Source organism: Erinaceus europaeus, chromosome 2, assembly GCF_950295315.1.
Source record: "Erinaceus europaeus chromosome 2, mEriEur2.1, whole genome shotgun sequence".
Classification (NCBI taxonomy): Eukaryota; Metazoa; Chordata; class Mammalia; order Eulipotyphla; family Erinaceidae; genus Erinaceus; species Erinaceus europaeus.
In genome coordinates this window covers 1,045,489-1,065,826 of record NC_080163.1, presented here as the reverse complement: position 1 = coordinate 1,065,826, position 20,338 = coordinate 1,045,489, and positions in this window count along the sequence as shown.

The following is a 20,338-nucleotide window of genomic DNA, read 5'->3' as shown; positions in this document are numbered from 1 at the left end:
GTCAGAGTGGGGGAGACTGGGCAGAGCCCTGCTGAGAGCCACACCTGCAAAGTGCCCACTTCCATTTCAGCAGCACAGCCCCTCCTTTATTCTTCCCTTCCTCCCTCCCTCCATTCCTTCTTTCCTTCCTTCATTTTTCCATCTTTCCTTCCTTCCCCCTCTTTCTCTTCCTTACTTTCTCACCACCCCTCCTTCCTTCCATCCTCCTTCCTCTTTTTCTCCCCCATATCTCTTCCTCCCTTTCTTCCTCCCTCCTTTCCCTGCTTCCTTCCTCTCTCTGAGACCATGCCTGCAATGTGCAACCTTCTCAGTCAGCATCATAGTCCCTCTTTCCCTCCTTTTTACCTTCCTCTCCCTCTCTCTTCCTTCCTTCCTCCTTTCCTTCCTCCCTCCCTTGTGGGACTATGTGAGAGCTTAGTAGAGCTTGGGGAAGCTCCCCTCATCCTCGAATGGAGGTCTGGAGAGACACCTGACTTGTTAGCCTCTCTCCTTATAGAGATGAGCCAAGACAGAAAAGTCTCCCAGACTCAGTTTCTCCTTGATAGACTCTCAAGCTCACAGAAAGCCTACAGGCCCCTCACACTTAGTTCCCCCTGATGTCAGCCAAATGCTTGCCTGCTTTAAGATTCACTCACTCAAAGTTCACACATCCACTTCACCTTTTGATCACAAAGGAACAACACATCCTGTCACACACTCCTAACACCAGACAGTGAAAAGCCCCCAAAATCTTATTTCCTGGTACTCTTTGATGTCCTTAATTTACATGAAGCCTTGTTCTTCCTTCTCTATCTCACCTTACTGGTTTAACCCCTATTCTTCTCTCAACTGCCTTTGTACAATTAAATGCCTGCATCAGGAGAGTAATTGTTTTGACCTTTATGTATCTCATCAATTCTTGTCATATCATCCCCCTATCATAGGGGCAAGATGACATTTAATAAATCTGTAATTTCTGATGTATTTGAAAAATGTTCTTTGTTTAAATCTCTATATATACCCAAACCCACCCACAAATAAAGCGAGTGTTTGTACCAGAATGTTCCCCAAGCCCTTTTTCTTTATCACACAGTCACTAGAACTGGTGAGATAGGGTCAGTAAGCTTGCCTCCTGACTGGAGCCACCCCACTTGAGCCCCAGAACTCTCCAGAGAACAGCACAACTCTCACTTAAACTGGTATGATGAAGGGAGTTGGGCAGTAGCACAGTGGGTTAAGTGAATGTGAGTACCCATTCATTGGGGAAACTGACGATCCTTCCTAGCCGACTGAATCCACATGGATCCCAGTCACTTTCAAGGCCAGCAACAAGCAGCTCCTGACAGCTTTCAAGCTGTTGGTCCTGCTCTTCGAGTCCTCCAACTTAATGTTATGGGGCTGTCCTTTGCCAAACACGTTCTTATTGGTCAATTGGCGATACAGCATCAGGCAGATGTTATCTGCCTACAAGAAACACATATATCAGTCGATGAAGCTGCTCGATTCACCATCAGTGGATTCAATTTAATATGCTATAATCTCCATCCTAAACACAGCCGAGCCATCTATGCCAAATCGTGTCTTGCGGATGTTTACCTTACGGCCTCTTCGACCTTCTACGACTCCATTACTATTGGAACTATTCAGCTCATCAACGTATATAAGCCTCCCAGTGCCTCATGGGATAATGAGGTCCTGCCTAGCCCGAATCACCCAGCCGTTTACGTTGCAGACTTTAATAGTCATCACCAAGACTGGGGATATTCCTCCACTCGTGCTGGCGGCTCTATCTTAGCCGACTGGGCTTCAGCGAATGACCTCTCCCTATTATACGATCCCAAACAGCCAGGCTCTTTTCACAGTGCTAGATGGAATAAAGACTCGTCACCTGACCTGTGCTGGATTAGCACAGTCAATGGCCACGCCTTTCCCGCTTCACCACCTGTGAAATGACTGCCCTACAGGTAAGGAGCCAGGGGCTTGAACCAGGATCCTTACTCTGGTTGTTACACTTCATGCCACATTCACTTCTTCTAGCATTTGCCCTTCTTCCGTAGCCAGTCAACAGCTTCAGGTTGAGCCTGATGTAATGTTTCGAGACCTCCTTTGAATCTGGAGAGGTGGCAGTCATTGACTATGTGGGTCATAGTCTGTCTGGAGCCGCAGGGGCAGTTCAGGTCGTCTCTGGCTCCCCAATGATGGAACATAGCTGCGCACTGGCCATGGCCTGTTTGATAGCGATTGAGGAGGGCCCGATCATAACGTGCTAGGTCAAAGCCGGGTTGACGCTCGCAGGGGTCTGTGATGAGGTGTTTGTTCTTTACCTCAGCTGACTGCCAACTCTGTTTCCAAGAGTCTGGAACAGAGAAGTCAGTGTAGGCGTAGGAGACCAGACTGGGTGAAGAGACGTCAAGTGTTGGACAGGGTGGGCAAAGATATCCGCATAGATTGGGAGGTCCGGTCGAGCGTAGACGTGGGAAATGAACTTAGATGATGCCGCATCCCGACGAATATCTGGCGGGGCGATGTTTCTAAGAACTGGCAGCCATGGAACTGTGGTGGAACGGATGGTTCCAGAAATGATCCTCATGGAAGAATATAATTTGGAATCGACCAAGTGGACATGGGGGCTACGGAAGCATACTGGGGCACAGTATTCTGCAGTGGAATAGCATAATGCCAGAGATGATGATCGTAGTGTGGAAGCGCTCGCACCCCATGAGGAGCTGGCCAGTCTTGCAATGATGTTATTCCTCACGCCCACCTTTGCTGCAGTTTTTATGAGATGTTTGTGAAATGACAGAGTGCGATCGAGCCAAGATAGACTGGCTGGGCTTCATGCCGGATTCTCTTATTTCAAGCTGCACATTAAGCTCACGAGAGGCCGAGGCATGGTGTAGATGGAAAACAGATGATACCCTTTTTGCAGTGCTAGGGATTAGTCGCCATTTTTTACAGTAATCAGATATCAGAGACATGTCTTTCGTGAGTGTTTCCTCGAGGATGTCGAACTTGGATGCCTGAGTTGCACAGCAGATGTCATCAGCGTAGATGAACTTCCTTGAAGAAGTTTCTGGGAGGTCATTGATGTAAATATTAAATAGCGTAGGAGCCAGAACAGAGCCCTGGGGGAGGCCACTTGAGACAAGTCTCCATCTGCTAGACTTGTCACCCAGATGGAATACTGCTCAGCTATTCAGAAGCCAGACCTTCAACTTTCCGCATCCCACAGTGATGTAGGGTCCATACTCCCAGACGGTTAAAGAATAGGAAAGCTAGGAGAATAGAAAAAATGCTACAGATGTTTATCTGGAACCAGAAAAGACTAAAATTGCCAAAACAATCTTGAGAAAAAAGGAACAGAACCGGAGGCATCACACTCCCAGATTTCAAACTGTATTATAGGTCCATTGTCATCAAAACTGCTAGGTACTGGAACATGAATAGACACAGTGACCAGTGGAATAGAAGTGAGAGCCCAGTAATGATGCCCCACACCTATGGACATCTAATCTTTGACAAAAAGGCCCAGACTATTAAATGGGGAAAGCAGAGTCTCTTCAACAAATGGTGTTGGGAACAATGGGTTGAAACATGCAAAGAATGAAAATGAATCACTGTATTTCACCAAATATAAAAGTAAATTCCAAGTGGATCAAGGACTTGGATGTTCCGAAGGCAGAGCTACGAGCAGCAGATCGCTTTCTCTCCTCTCCTCTCCTCTCCCGGATCAACTAGGAATACCAAAGGAGACCACCCAGACCGAAACAAGCCAGGACTAGAATGACCACAGGAACCCAGTAAATCACCCTTGAGTACAAACAAGCATGGCTGGTGACAGAGGGAGAGAGGGGCCTAAGGAGAGATTAAGTGACTGCTAACAGTTCAACAGTTTATCAGTGGAGACACCACCTCCAGTCTGCTCCACCAACAAGGGGACAGCTGAATGGAGGAAAGGACTCCCCAGAGACTCACCAAGTGCAACTCTGAGTCTCCATTGCTACTACCCTCAGAACCTGGAGCAGCAACAGGGAGGGACACCAGGGGACAGAGATCTAACCGGAAATCTCAGGAGAAAACCTATACCTCTGTGGCATAGCTGAGGGGCTGTGAAAGTCTCTTTGCATAACCATCGGATTATCTCTGCCACACCCTGCTTTATCTCTTGGTCAGGAGTCAGTGATTAAGCTAAGAAGCCTATTGATAGTTTAAAAGACCTCAGGCTCCCATAGCCTATAGGGAAGAAAAAAAAAGAGGCTTTTACACCACTGAGCTCCAACTCAGGGATTGAAAAAACTGTTAACTTCCACCACGGTAAACCCTTTAATTAACTTACTTAGACACAAGTCAATCCAGGCAATAGTGATCAATAATTTGAAAATTACTGATAAAGGGAACTCATAACATAATATATAAAATGGTTAAAACAACAAGAAAAACTATTGGAGACTCGAACCAGAACAAGAGTACAGCTAAAAGTCCTCCAGAGGGTGAAGCACAAAACAACGAATTCAACATCCAAACATTAGCTAAGGAAATAATAACAGGAGTGAGTAAAGAATTTGAAAAAATTGTAATCAGAAATGCAGGAACAACAAATGAGAATATGGAAGAAAACTCTAATAATCTCATGGTTATTAGAGAGTTGAAAGCTGAAATCGCTGAGCTAAGAAGGCAACTAGCTGAACAAGATAAAACAGTATCAGAGCAGGGCAACAAAATAGATGAACTCCAGAAAGCAGTAGAGGGCAGAGAGAATAGAATCTATGAGGCTGAAGACAGAATTAGAAAGATTGAGGATGAATTAGAGACAACTAAAAAAGAAGTAAGAGATTTCAAAAAGAGGTTAAGAGATGCTGAAAACAACAACAGAGTCCTATGGGATGACTTCAAAAGAAACAATATACGCATTATTGGCTTACCAGAGGAAGAAAGAGAAGGAGAGGAAGAAAGCATTCTCTAGACCATAATAGCTGAAAATTTCTCTTGTCTAGACAACACCAAAGACATAAAGATTCAAGAAGCCCAGAGGGTCCCAAACAGAATTAACCCAGACCTAAAGACACCAAGACATGTCATACTTAGAATGGAAAGGAATAAGGATAAAGAAAGGATCCTCAAGGCTGCAAGAGCAAAAACAAAGAGTCACCTACAAAGGAAAACCCATAAGATTAGCAGCAGACTTCTCCATACAAACACTACAGGCCAGAAGAGAATGGCAAGATATCTATCGAGTGCTCAATGACAAAGGCTTTCAGCCAAGAATACTATATCCTGCTAGACTGTCATTCAGACTAGATGGAGGCATCGAAACCTTCTCAGACAAGCAACACTTGAAGGAAGCAACCATCACCAAGCCTGCCCTGAAAGAAGTTCTGAAAGGTCTCCTATAAACAACCAGACCACCACAAATAGGACATATATCAAAACACTGTAAAACTCTACAAGAATGGCGTTAAAATATCTTCAATCTTTGGTATCAATAAATGTCAATGGCCTGAATTCACCTATTAAAAGATACAGAGTAGGAAGATGGATCAGAAAACACAACCCAACAATATGTTGTCTACAGGAAACTCACCTAACTCAACAAGACAAACACAGACTTAAAGTGAAAGGATGGAAAACTATCATACAAGCCAATGGCCCACAAAAAAGGGCAAGAACAGCTATTCTCATATCTGACATGATAGACTTTAAAATAGATAAGATTAAAAAAGATATGAATGGACGCTACTTGATGTTCAGAGGATCAGTCAATCAAGAGGACTTAACAATTATTAACATCTATGCACCCAATGAGAAGCCATCTAAATAAATCAAACTTCTACTGAAAGAGCTACAGAAATATATTAACAGTAACACAATCATAGTAGGGGACTTCAACACCCCACTCTCTCAACTTGACAGATCATCCAGGAAGAAAATCAGTAAAGACATAAAGGGAGCTAAATGAATAGATAGATAAACTAGAACTATTGGACATTTTTCAGAGTCATTCACCCCAAGAAACTGGAATACACATTTTACTCAAATCCACATGGGTCATTCTCAAGGATAGACCATATGTTAGGCCACAAAGACAGCATCAGCCAATTCAAGAGCACTGAAATTATCCCAAGCATCTTCTCAGACCACAGTGGAATTAAACTAACACTTAACAATCAACAAAAGATTAGTAACAGTCCCAAAATGTGGAAGCTCAACAGTACACTTCTTAACAACTTCTGGGTCAAAGAGGAAATCAAGGAAGAAATCAAAATGTTTCGAGAGTTCAGTGAAAATGAAGACACAAGCTATCAAAATATTTGGGACATGCTAAAGCAGTCCGAAGAGGGAAGTTCATAGCTATACAAGCACACATTAGGAAACAAGAAAAGGCACAAATAAACAGCCTGATTGCACATCTTAAAGACCTAGAAGAAGAACAACAAAGGAATCCTAAAGCAACCAGAAGGACAGAAATCACTAAAGTTAGGGCAGAAATAAATAACATTGAGAATATGAAAACCATACAAGAGATCAATGAAAGTAAATGTTGGTTCTTCGAAAGAGTAAACAAAATCGACAAACCTTTAGCCAGACTCACAAAACAAAAAAGGGAGAAGACCCAAATAAATCGGATAGTAAATGAAAGAGGAGAAATCACAACAGACACTGCAGAAATTCAACATATCATGCGAAGCTTCTATGAACAACTATATGCCACCAAGCTAGAGAACCTGGAAGAAATGAATGATTTCTTAGATACCTACCAACTTCCAAAACTAAGTAAAGAGGAAGTGGATAACATGAACAGGCCCATCACAGCTAATGAAATTGAAACAGTTATCAAAAATCTCCCCAAAAATAAAAGTCCTGGGCCAGATGGTTTTACAAATGAATTCTACAAAACCTTCAAAGAAGAACTAATACCTCTACTTTTAAAAGTCTTCCAGAATACTGAAGACACTGGAATACTCCCTGCCAGCTTCTATGAAGCCAAGATCACCCTGATACCAAAAGCAGACAGGGACACAACCAAAAAAGAAAACTACAGACCAATATCTCTGATTAACATAGATGCGAAAATATTGAACAAAATTCTAGCCAACTGGATACAGCAGTATATCAAAAATATTGTTCATCATGACGAAGTGGGGTTTATCCCAGGCATGCAAAGTTGGTTTAATATACGTAAATCAATCAATGTGATCCACCACATCAACAAAAGCAAGACCAAAAACCACATGGTCATATCAATAGATGCAGAGAAAGCCTTTGACAAAATACAACATCCCTTTATGATCAAAACACTACAAAAAATGGGAATAGATGGAAAATTCCTCAAGATAGTGGAGTCTATATATAGCAAACCTACAGCCAACATCATACTCAATGGTGAAAAACTGGAAGCATTTCCCCTAAGATCAGGTACTAGACAGGGCTGCCCACTATCACCATTACTATTCAACACAGTGTTGGAAGTTCTTGCCATAGCAGTCAGGCAGGAGCAAGGAATTAAAGGGATACAGATTGGAAGAGAAGAAGTCAAACTCTCCTTATTTGCAGATGACATGATAGTATACATGGAAAAACCTAAGGAATCCAGCAAGAAGCTTTTGGAAATCATCAGGCAATACAGTAATGTGTCAGGCTATAAAATTAACATTCAAAAGTCAGTGGCATTCCTCTATGCAAACACTAAGTTAGAAGAAATTGAAATCCAGAAATCAGTTCCTTTTTCTATAGCAACAAAAACAATAAAATATCTAGGAGTAAACCTAACCAAAGAAGTGAAAGACTTGTATACTGAAAATTATGAGTCACTACTCAAAGAAATTGAAAAAGACACAAAGAAGTGGAAAGAAATTCCATGTTCATGGGTTGGAAGAATTAACATCATCAAAATGAATATATTACCCAGAGCCATCTACAAATTTAATACTATCCCCATCAAGATCCCAAGCACATTTTTTTAGGAGAATAGAAAAAATCCTACAAATGTTTATCTGGAACCAGAAAAGACCTAGAATTGCCAAGACAATCTTGAGAAAAAAGAACAGAACTGGAGGCATCACACTCCCAGATCTCAAACTGTATTATAGGGCCATTGTCATCAAAACTGCTTGGTACTGGAACATGAACAGACACACTGACCAGTGGAATAGAATTGAGAGCCCAGAAATGAGGCCCCACACGTATGGACATCTAATCTTTGACAAAGGGGCCCAGACGATTACATGGGGAAAGCAGAATCTCTTCAACAAATGGTATTGGAAACAATGGGTTGAAACATGCAGAAGAATGAAACTGAATCACTGTATTTCACCAAATACAAAAGTAAATTCCAAGTGGATCAAGGACTTGGATGTTAGACCAGAAACTATCAGATACTTAGAGGAAAATATTGGCAGAACTTTTTTCCGCATAAATTTTAAAGACATTTTCAATGAAACGAATCCAATTACAAAGAAGACTAAGGCAAGTATAAACCTATGGGACTACATCAAATTAAAAAGCTTCTTCACAGCAAAAGAAACCACTACCCAAACCAAGAGACCCCTCACAGAATGGGAGAAAATCTTTACATGCCATACATCAGATAAGAGTTTAATAACCAACATATATAAAGAGCTTGCCAGACTCAACAACAAGACAACAAATAACCCCATCCAAAAATGGGGGGAGGACTTGGACAGAATATTCACCACAGAAGAGATCCAAAAGGCCGAGAAACACATGAAAAAATGCTCCAGTCTCTGATTGTCAGAGAAATGCAAATCAAGACAACAATGTCATACATCAGAAAAGGGAACAGCAGCAAATGCTGGAGAGGGTGTGGGATCAAAGGAACCCTCCTGCACTGCTGGTGGGAATGTCAATGGGTCCAACCTCTGTGGAGAACAGTCTGGAGAACTCTCAGAAGGCTAGAAATGGACCTACCCTATGATCCTGCAATTCCCCTCCTGGGGATATATCCTAAGGAACCCAACACATCCATCCAAAAAGATCTGTGTACACATATGTTCTTGGCAGCACAGTTTGTAATAGCCAAAACCTGGAAGCAACCCAGGTGTCCAACAACAGATGAGTGGCTGAGCAAGTTGTGGTCTATATACACAATGGAATACTACTCAGCTGTAAAAAATGGTGACTTCACCATTTTCAGCCGATCTTAGATGGACCTTGAAAAATTCATGTTATGTGAAATAAGGTAGAAACAGAAGGATGAATATGGGATGATCTCACTCTCAGGCAGAAGTTGGAAAACAAGATCAGAAACGAAAACACAAGTAGAACCTGAAATGGAATTGACATATCGCACCAAAGTAAAGGACTCTGGGGTGGATGGGTGGGGAGAATACAGGTCCATGAAGGATGATAAATGACATAGTGGGGGTTGTATTGTTAAATGGGAAACTGGGGAATGTTATGCATGTACAAACTATTGTATTTGCTGTTGAATGTAAAACATTAATTCCCTAATAAAGAAATAAATTTTTAAAAATAAATAAAAATAAAGATAAATATTTGAAAAGAGTAAAAAACAGAAGAAGAAAGCTATCAGTGGAGGGGATGGTATCTGTAGGTCTGGCGGTGGGAATTGTGCAAAGCTGTACCCCTCTTAGCCTATGGTTTTGTCAATGTTTCCTTTTTATAAATAACAACAACAATGTCATCAATAACAATAATAACTGCAACAATAATTTTAAAAAGCAAGGATAAGAAAAGGGAAAATAAATAAATATTTTTAATTTTTTTCCTCCTGGGTTATTGCTGGGCTTGGTGCCTGCACCATGAATCCACTGCTCCTGGAGGCCATTTTTCCCCCTTTTCTTGCCCTTGTTGTTGTAGCCTCGTGGTTATTATTATTGCCATTGATGATGTTGTTCATTGTTGGATAGGACAGAGAGAAATGGAGAGAGGAGGGGAAGACAGGGAGGGGGAGAGAAAGACAGACACCTGCAGACCTGCTTCACTGCCTTTGAAGTGACTCCACTGCAGGTGGGGAGCTGGGGGCTCGAAACAGCATCCTTACGCCGGTCCTTGTGCTTTGCGCCACATGAGCTTAACCCACTGCGCCACCGCCCGACCCCCTAAAATTTTTTTTAAAAGATGGTGAATTCACCTTCTTTGACTCCTCTGGATGGAGCTTGAGGAAATCATGTTAAGCGAGATCAGTCAGAAACAAAGGATGAAATGGGATGATCTCACTCATACACAGAGGCTGAAAAACTAGATCAAAAGGGAAACTCTAACCAGAACGTGGACTGGAGTTGCTGTATTGCGCCAAACTAAAGACTCTGGGGTGCAGGGAGTGTTCAGGTCCTGAATTGGATGGCAGAGGAGGACCTAGTGGGGGGGTGAATTCTCATGTGGAAACTGGGAAATGTTATGCATGTACAAACAGTTCTATTTACTGTCAACTGCAAAACATTAATCCCCCAATAAAGGAAATTATTAAAAGAATAATTTAAAAAGGGACAGAGTGTGTTTTAAGAATATGATCAGGATGGGGAGACAGCCCAGTACCAGAGACACAGGGCTTATACACCCGAGACCCAGCTTCAGCACCATGCAGCAGCATTAGCAGAGTTGAGCAGGCTCTGGTCTCATGCCCGCCCTCCCTCCCCCTTTGTCTCTTACTTTTCTCCGCACAGAGGCTCCAAGTGCTGACCCCACAGTAAATGGAGCGTGAATTTCCGCAGGCACTTATCCCCCCATTCATGTCCGTAGCCTGTGACTCTCGAGGAACCTGTTTCACCTAGTGGTAAATCTCTTGGCAAAACTTCATCTGTGGCCTTTTCATTATTATTATTCCAAGTAGAGCACTACTCAGACCTGCCTGACAGTGCCACCAGGGATCGACCCTGCCTGTGACCTCTAGTGCCTCAGGCCTGGAAGTCTGTCACATCACCAGGCACAAGGACCAGGGTTCAAGCTCCTGCTCCCCACCTGCAGAGAAAGCTTCACGAGTGTTGAAGCAGGATTGCAGGTATCTCCTTCTCCCCCCTCGGCTTCTCTCTGACTCATCAAATCAAAAGGAAAGAATGGCCCCCGGGAGCGGCGGGTTCCCTGTACTGGCAGCAAATCCCAGCAGTGAGCCTGGGGACAGACAGCCAAGCAGCCGGCCTGCTGCAGTGCCCACACGCCCTCTGCACAGCCAGGTCTGCTCCACACTCCTGTCAGCAGCTCAGTGCAGCAGTGGCATCTCCCTTTCTCACACGTCTGTTGAAGTGAGGGGCCCAGGCACTAATCCCACACACTTGGTGCCAAGGACTGACCATGGGAACTCACAGGAGAAATCCCAGTGGTTAGCCCACTGTGCCGCCTCCCAGCCACCCTGGGTCTCTTCCTTTAGTTCTGCAGCTCTGGTTGAGTTTTGTGCCTTAGTGCTGAGACCCCCAGTGGTCTCCTGATCGTTGTTCTGAGGAAACGGCTGTGTTCTCCCCCACACAACTTGCAGACAAGCCTCACTGGACCCACCTTTCCTACACTTGGCAAGCCCTGTGCACAGCTGCCCTGCAGGGCTCCGTGTGTGCCAGGACCCCCTCTGCCTTCACTCCGGGAAACGCCCGGCCCCTCAGACTGTGCAGAGTCCCTAGGGCTGTGCCAGGCGCCAGCCAGCAGAGCAGCACTGCAGCAGCTCCAACTGGGGCCGGCCATCCCTCAGCTGCCCCAGGTACCAGGGGGGCCGTGTCCAGGGGACGATGCCAGTGGGAGGGGCACACGGACATGGGGTGCCCACATGAGTGCCCACACACAATCTGTGCCAGGCCCTCAGGGGAGTGACTCACAGCAGCCACGGGAAGAGACTTCCCTCCATTGGCTGCCGCTGGGCACCCGCCTGGCCACCCAGAGAAGCCCCTCGTGGTGAGCCGGGTGGCCCACACTGTGGTCTCTCAGCCAATGTCTCTGTCCTTGCTGATGCTCCTTCTCCAGAGTGCGGCCTACTCAGCTCTGGCAGATGGCAATGCAGGGACTTACCTGGGACTCAGAAGTCTCAGGCCTAACAGTCTCTCTGCAGAACCATTGTGCTGTCTCCCCTGCCCCTGTTTCTGCTTTCTCTGTGGCTTCAGATTTCAGAAATGTGACCAGCACTTCCCTGGAGCTCATGACAGCAGGGCCCAACACAGGAAGATGAGGCAACAGAGTAGAGGCACCTTCACCCCCACTCCAGAGCCCTGACCACTCACATCCCCTAAAAGCAGGAGGAGACGCACTATGCCACAAAGCTCCGCCCATGGGACCAAGGTCCCTGAGGAGAAAAAGGCTCAGGGGAGGTACCAGGAAGTGGTGGTGACCATTTCAGGAAAAAAGAGAAGTGTGTGATGGAGAGAAAGCCCATCCTCTGGTCAGGAGGGGCCCTGCTTCCTGCCCTCTCTTCCCGGGCTTCTTGGTACCCAGACCACAAGGACACGAGCTGACCGCACAGTGACAGGGGAGCTTTCGGACAGCAGCCCTGAGCATCCCCTGGCAGCTGGGGGTGCGGGACCCTCATCCCATAGCCCAGGGTGTGTGAGGATCAGGTTGACAGGGAGGGACCCAGTGGGGAAGGCTTTGAGAGACGAAAGACCCCTGACTCTCTCATTTGGAAGGGGAGTTTAGAAAGGCTACCGGTCTGTTGGTTGCTCCACAAACTCTACAGCCAGGATGGGGCAGTGGGGGGCAGTTCCCCTTCCTGTGGGGCTGACGAGAATCCCCGTGACAGAGTTAGTACAGAGTGGCCACACCATGAGATTCTGTCCATCCTGCCAGGCGCCAAGCTCCTTCCGTGTGCACAGCTGCCTCAGAGGACACGCCATGTCCTCCACCCTCACAGCCCTGCTCTGCCTGGGTGAGATGGACCAGGGGGACACCCCAGTCTGGGAGGGACCCCACTGCCAGGCCTGCTGGGCAGGGCCCCAGGACTCAAGGGCTGTGTGGGGAGCCTTGTGCTCAGGACTCAGGAAACCCCTCTCACAGGGACTCTCTTCCAGGGCTGAGTGTGGGACCCAGGACTCACGTGCAGGCAGGTGAGTCTGTCCTCACGCTCCTGGACTCTCATTGAAGACAGGGGACTCCTGGCCCTGGGGATGGTTATGAGCAGATCTGGGCTGATGTGAGGGTGGGGGGCATCTGGGAGGGTCCTGGGTTGAGAGCTGGGGTCTGGGGGTGGGACTGTGCTGTGACCCCACCTCTGATATCCTTCCAGGAACCCTCCCCAAACCCACCCTCTGGGCTGAGCCAGGCCCTGTGGTCCTCTGGGGGAGCCCTGTGACTCTCTGGTGTCAGGGGACTCTGGGGACTCAGAGCTGCAGTCTCTATAAAGATGGAAGCTCATATCCCTGGAAAATACTGAGGCCATGGGAGCCCGGAGACAAGGCCAAGTTCTCCATCACCAATGTGCGAGATCTCCATGCAGGCAGATACATCTGTTACTGTGTCAGCCCTGCTGGCCGGTCAGAGCCCAGTGACCCCCTGGAGCTGGTGGTGATGACAGGTGAGACTCACTCAGGGGTCCCAGCTCAGGTTCTCCCTCAGGAAGGGGCTCTGCTCTCACAGGGCCCCATCACACCAGCCCTGGGGAGCAGGGAACCCCATTTCCCATGCTGCCTCCTCCTCTCCTAGGATCCTACAGCAAACCCTCCCTGTCAGCCCTGCCGAGCCCTGTGGTGACCTCAGGAGGGAACGTGACCCTCCAATGTGCCTCAGAGCAGGGATTTGACAGGATGGTTCTGACTCAGCAAGGAGAAGACACGTCCCCCTGGAGCCTGGACACACAGCCACACCCCAGTGGGCAGGTCCAGGCCCTGTTCCGTGTGGGCCCCATGAGCCCCAACCACAGGGGGACGTTCAGATGCCATGGCTATTACAGTGACTGGCCCCAGGTGTGGTCACCCCCCAGTGGGTCCCTGCAGCTCCTGGTCCCAGGTGAGGGTCCCCTTCTGCCCCCTCCATGGCCTGAGGTCCCACACAGGTTACTGGGGTCGTTGCCCTCAGGGGAGCCCCAGGAAAGAGGCTGGGTGAGGGGAACTGGGTTTCCCTTCTGTGAGACACAGGGTGTGGGACAGTGTCCTGGGTCAGGGCAGGGGAGGGTGGGCCTTGCTGAGTGCCCGCTGGTCTCGGCAGGGGCATCTGGGAAGCCCTCCCTGCTGAGCCTGCAGGGCCCTGTCGTGGCAATTGGACAGACGCTGACCCTCCAGTGTGGCTCTGCTGTGGGCTATGACAGATTCGCTCTGTCCCGGGAGGGGGACCCCCGCCTCTCCCAGCTCCCTGGCCAGCAGACCCAGGCCGGGCTCTCTCAGGCTGAGTTCTCTCTGGGCCCTGTGAGAACCTCACACAGAGGCCAGTACCAGTGCTATGGGGGTCACAGCCACTCCCCTCTGTGGTCAGCACCCAGCAGCCCCCTGGACATCCTGGTGGCAGGTGAGGAGCCTGCAGCTCAGTCTGGACAGACTCTGCAAGGGGGAGTCTCAGGGTGAGGGCAGGGGAGGGATGTGGGGTCCCTAGGGAGGGAGGGAGAGATGGGGGAGGGGAAGAGAAACTGATGGGGCAGAGACAGAGAGGAGGGTCTTCAGAGACAGGCCCTGGGGACTTGGTTCAGAGCAAGGGGCAGCAGCCCTCACCCCTTCCTCTCTCTAGGACAGCTGGCTGACACCCCCTCCCTCTCGGTGCAGCCAGGCCCCTCTGTGGCCCCAGGAGAGAAGGTGACCCTGCGCTGTCAGTCACAGAGCCCCAGGGACTCTTTCCTTCTGTCCAAGGAGGGGACACTCCTGCCCCCCCAGCGTCTGAGGTCAGAGCCCCGAGCTCAGGGGTTCCAGGCTGAGTTCTCCTTCCAGCCTGTGACCGCAGCCCATGGGGCCACCTACAGGTGCTACAGCTCCAGTGACAGCGTCCCCCACCTGCTGTCCCAGCCCAGTGCCCCCCTGCAGCTCCTGGTCTCAGGTGAGGCCCCTGATGTGCCATCAGTTCCTGCCAGGTGTCTGAGCAGTAGTAGTTGAGGACCGACCCCCAGGGCACAGCAGACAGCCATGGTGACATCCTGCCTCTGGGCCCTGTGTCCTCAGCTCTCACCAGCTGCACGTCCACACTGAGTCCTATGTGAAGATTAATCTGAAAAGTGCAGATTTATATTTTATTTATTTATGAGAAAGATAGGAGGAGAGAGAGAAAGAGTCAGACATCACACTGTCACATGCACTGCTGGGGACTGAACTCAGAGCCTCATGCTTGAGGGTCCAATACTCTATCCACTGCACCCCCTCTTGGAGCAGAAAACATTACTTCTTTATTGTGAATATTAACTTGTTATGATTTTTTTTGAGTCTTAGTGTCAATGTCTTGTGAAAAGAGGTAGAGGCAGGTGTGAATAGGAGCTGAGGGAGCACAGAGAAGTCCCGAGGGAGCAGAGGGGACCTGCACTGGGGACAGTGAGGACAAGCATGGGGGAAAGAGGGTACCAGCTCAGGGAGACAGAGGGGACCATCTGGGGGGAGACAGAAGGGATCAGCACAGGGAGACAGAGGGGACCAGCTCTGGGGGACATAGGGGACCAGCATAGTGGAAAAGGGGACAGCATGGGGGTCAGAGGGGACCAGCAGGGATGACAGAGGGGACCAGCATGGGGTGACAGAGGGGACTAGCACGAGGGACAGAGAGGACCAGCATGGGGACAGAGGGGCCCACCGTGGGGACAGAGTGGACGATCATGGGAGGGCAGAGACAACCATCATGGGTGACAGAGGTGACCACTATGGGTGAAAGAGGGGACCAGCGCAGGGTGACAAGGGGACCAGCACGGGGGACAGAGGGAACAAGTATGGGGGTCAGAGGGGACCAGCATGGGTGGACAGGCTCATCTGGACTGTGCACAGTGTGGCAGGAGGAGTGGAGGCACAGGGAGCACAGCATCCAGGACACAGCCTGGGCTCCCCTGATCCTCCCTCTCACCCATTTCCTGACCTCAGAAGCAGGTGAGCCCCCAGCCACACACAGAACAAGCCCAGCTCTGAGAATGGTGAGGAGGGTCAGGGCCGGGACTGGGCAGAGGGTCCCATCCTGTCAAGGGAGGTGAGGCCTGGGTGACGTCAGGGCCTGGGTGACACTCATCTCTCCTGACCCCGTGTCCTCTTTGTCCACATGGCAGCCCCTCAGCCCCAGGACCACAGGGTGGAGAACCTGATCCGGATGTGCGCGGCTGCCCTAGTGCTGCTGGCCCTCGGGGTCCTGCTGTGGGAGGCTCGGCACAGCCAGAGGAGCATCCAGGGTGCCGCCACCAGCAGGAGGGACCCTGGGGCACCCAGGCACCAACCTGAAGGGAGACCCTGGAAGACAACATGAGCCCACAGGTGCTGAGGCCCCTGCACTATATTAGGGGCTGCCTGCTGGAGTGGGGACTAGCCGGTGTGATACCAGAGGACAAGGCAGACATGGCCCCTCTGCTCCGTGACAACCCGGGTGTCCCCTCTCACTTTGCTGGCTCTCACTGACTCCTCCCCAGTGACATGATGGGACACTTCCTGTGTGCGGCTTCTACATTCACAGCAGCATTCCCTCATCACCTTCTGTGGAGTAAATTTCGTATCACCGCATTACTGGACAGACAACCTTCTCTTTCTCTTTTCTTTCTTTTTTTATTCTGCAACATGATTTCTGGGGCTCTAGTGACAACATAACAAATCCAGTGCTCCTGATGGCCATTTTATATACAACGAGAGAGAGAGGAAGTTCAGTTTAAACAAGTGAATAATAAAGACCAGATTTGGGAGTCAGGCAGTAGCATAGCGGGTTAAGCAAACATAGTGAGAAACACTCTGGAGGACTTTTAGCTGCACTCTTGTCCTGGTTCAATTCTCCAATGTTTCTTCTTGTTGTTTTAACCATTTTATATATTATGTTATGAGTTCCCTTTATCAGTACTTTTCAAATTACTGATCACTATTGCCTGGATTGACTTGTGTCTAAGTAAGTTAATTACAGGGTTCACAGTGGTGGAAGTTAACAGTTGTTTCAATAGTATTTTAATCCCTGAGTTGGAGCTCAGTGGTTTAAAAGCCTCTATTTTTCTTCCCTGTAGACTATGGGAGCCTGAGGGCTTTTAAACTATCAATAGTCTTCTTAGCTTAATCACTGACTCCTGACCAAGAGATAAAGCAGGGTATGGCAGAGATAATCCAGTGGTTATGCAGAGACTTTCACAGCCCCTCAGCTATGCCACGGTATAGGTCTCCTGAGTTTCCTAGTTAGATCTCTGTCCCCTGGTGTCCCTCCCTGTCGCTGCTCCAGATTCTGAGGGTAGTGGCAATGGAGACTCAGAGTTGCACTTGGTGAGTCTCTGGGGAGTCCTCTCCTCCCTTAAGCTGTCCCCTTGTTGGTGGAGCAGACTAGAGGTGGTGTCTCAACTGATAAACTGCTGGACTGTTAGCAGTCACTTAATCTCTCCTTATGCTCCTCTCTCCTCTCTGTCACCAGCCACACGTGTTTGTACTCACCAGTGATTTACTGGGTTCCTGTGGTCATTCTAGTCCTGTGCCCCGGCCTGCGGGGTCTATCAATGGAGACCTAGGGTAGGGGGCGAGAGAATGGAGGGGACAAGAGACACGAAGAACGAGAGCAAGACAGGAGGTCTGATCAAGCTCTAAAAATTTTATTTTGCAGCCGCAATATAAGCACAAACAATGAGGAAGTTCTGCTAAGGTAGTGGGGGAGGGAGGTGGGTGAGCAACTTTCCAAACAGCTAGATGGTAATCTCAGTTCCAATGGTCGGAATGTACTCTCACCGGCTATATAAGAGACTTAGCTAAGGCCTTGGCCCCTGGCAGGCCTGTCTTGTTTCCGTACCGGGTGGTCTCCTTTGGTATTCCTCGTTGATCTGGGAGAGGAGAGGAGAGGAGAGGAGAGGAGAGGAGAGAAAGCAATCTGCTTCTGCTTGTAGCTCCACCTCCAGAGGTCCCAATTTCCCACCTCTTTCTCTCTTTTTAGATAAGAGTCCACAACACTGAAGTTTTCTGCAGTGTGATGGGGGTCCTGCTCACATCTGCATCTTTTATAAGCATCTTCTTGTTTCTGGGTCCTTGTCTGTTTAGTACCTGCGGTATCTCTTGAGGTGCGAGAAGCCAAGCTCCTGCAGCCAGCAGACCTTGAACTCACTGCATCAGCCATGGCGACTAAATTTTTTAAAATGGGACTACATAGAATTAAAAAGCTTCTGCACAGAAAAACAAACCACCACACAAACAGACTCCTCACAGAATCGGAGAAGGTCTTTACATGCCATACATCAAACAAAAGGCTAATACCCAAATATATAAAGAATCCACCAAACTCAGCAACAAGAAAACAAATGGCTCCATCCAAAAATGGGGAGAAGATATGAACAGAATTTTCTCTATAGGATAGATCCAAAAGGCCAAGAAATACATGGGAAAAAATGCTCCAAGTCTCTGATTGTTAGAGAAATGCAAAGAAAGACAATAATGAGATACCACTTGACTCCTGTAAGAATGTCATACATCACAAAAGGCAGCAACAACAAATGCTGGAGAGGTTGTGGAAACAAAGAGCCTCCTGCACTGCTTGTGGGCATGTGAATAGGTCCAAACTCTGTGGAGAGCAGTCTGGAGAACTCTCACAAGGCTAGGAGTGGACCTGCCCTTTGACCCTGCAATTCCTCTCCTGGGAATAGACCCCAGGGAACCAAACATACCCATCCAAAAAGATCTGTGTGCACCTATGTTCACAACAGCACAATTGTAACAGCCAAAACCTGGAAGCAACCTAGGTGTCCAACAACAGATGAGTGGCTGAGCAAGTTGTGGTCTATATAAACAATGGAATACTACTCAGCTATTCAGAAGCCAGACCTTCAACTTTCCACATCCCACAATGATCTTGGGTCCATACTCCCAGAGGGTTAAAGAATAGGAAAGTTATCAGTGGAGGGGATGGGATACGGAGGTCTGGTGGTGGGAATTGTGTGACGTTGTACCCCTCTTATCCTGCGGTTTTGTCAATGTTACCTTTTTATAAATAAAAATTATTTTAAAATGGTGAATTCACCTTCTTTGACTCCTCTGGATGGAGCTTGAGGAAATCATGTTAAGCGAGATCAGTCAGAAAGAAAGGATGAAATGGGATGATCTCACTCATACACAGAGGCTGAAAAACTAGATCAAAAGGGAAACTCTGACCAGAACGTGGACTGGAGTTGCTGTATTGTGCCAAACTAAAGACTCTGGGGTGCGCGGAGGGTTCGGGTCCTGAATTGGATGGCAGAGGAAGACCTAGTGGGGGGTGACTTCTCCTGTGGAAACTGGGAAATGTTATGCATGTACAAACAGTTCTATTTACTGTCAACTGCAAATCATTAATCCCCCAATAAAGGAAATTATTAAAAGAATAATTTGAAAAGGTACAGAGTGTGTTTTAAGAATATGATCAGGATGGAGAGACATCCCAGTACCAGAGACACAGGGCTTGCACACCCGAGACCCAGGCTCAACACCATGCAGCATCATTAGCAGAGTTGAGCAGGCTCTGGTCTCATGCCCGCCCTCTCTCCACCTTTGTCTCTTACTTTTCTCCGCGCAGAGGCTCCAAGTGCGGACCCCACCATAAATGGAGCGTGAATTTCCGCAGACATTTATCCCCCCATTCATGTCGGTAGCCTGTGGCTCTCGAGGAACCTGTTCCACCTAGTGGAAAATCTCTTGGCAAAACTTCATCTGTGGCCTTTTTTATTATTACTATTCCACGTAGAGCACTGCTCAGATCTGCCTGACAGTGCTGCCAGGGCCGACCCTGCCTGTGACCTCTAGGGCCTCAGGCCTGGAAGTCTGTCACGTCACCAGGCACAAGGACCAGGGTTCGAGCTCCTGCTCCTCACCTGCCAGGGGAAGCTTCACGAGTGTTGAAGCAGGACTGCGGGTATCTCCTTCTCCCCCCTCAGCTTCTCTCTGCCTCATCAGATCAAAAGGAAAGAATGGCCCCCAAGAGCGGCGGGTTCCCTGTAGTGGTAGCAAAGCCCAGCAGTGAGCCTGGGGACAGACAGCCAAGCAGCCGGCCTGCTGCAGTGCCCACACGCCCTCTGCACAGCCAGGTCTGCTCCACACTCCTGTCAGCAGCTCAGTGCGGCAGTGGCATCTCCCTTTCCCACACGCCCTCTTCACAGCCCGGGTCTCCCCACACTCCCGTCAGCAGCTCAGTGCGGCAGTGGTTTCTCCCTTTCTCATGCGCCTGTTGAAGTGAGGGACGCAGGCACTAATCCCACACACTTGGTGCAAAGGACTGACCGTGGGACCTCACAGGAGAAATCCCAGTGGTTAGCCCACTGTGCCGCCTCCCAGCCACCCTGGGTCTCCTCCTTTAGTTCCGCAGCTCTGGTTTAGTTTTGTGC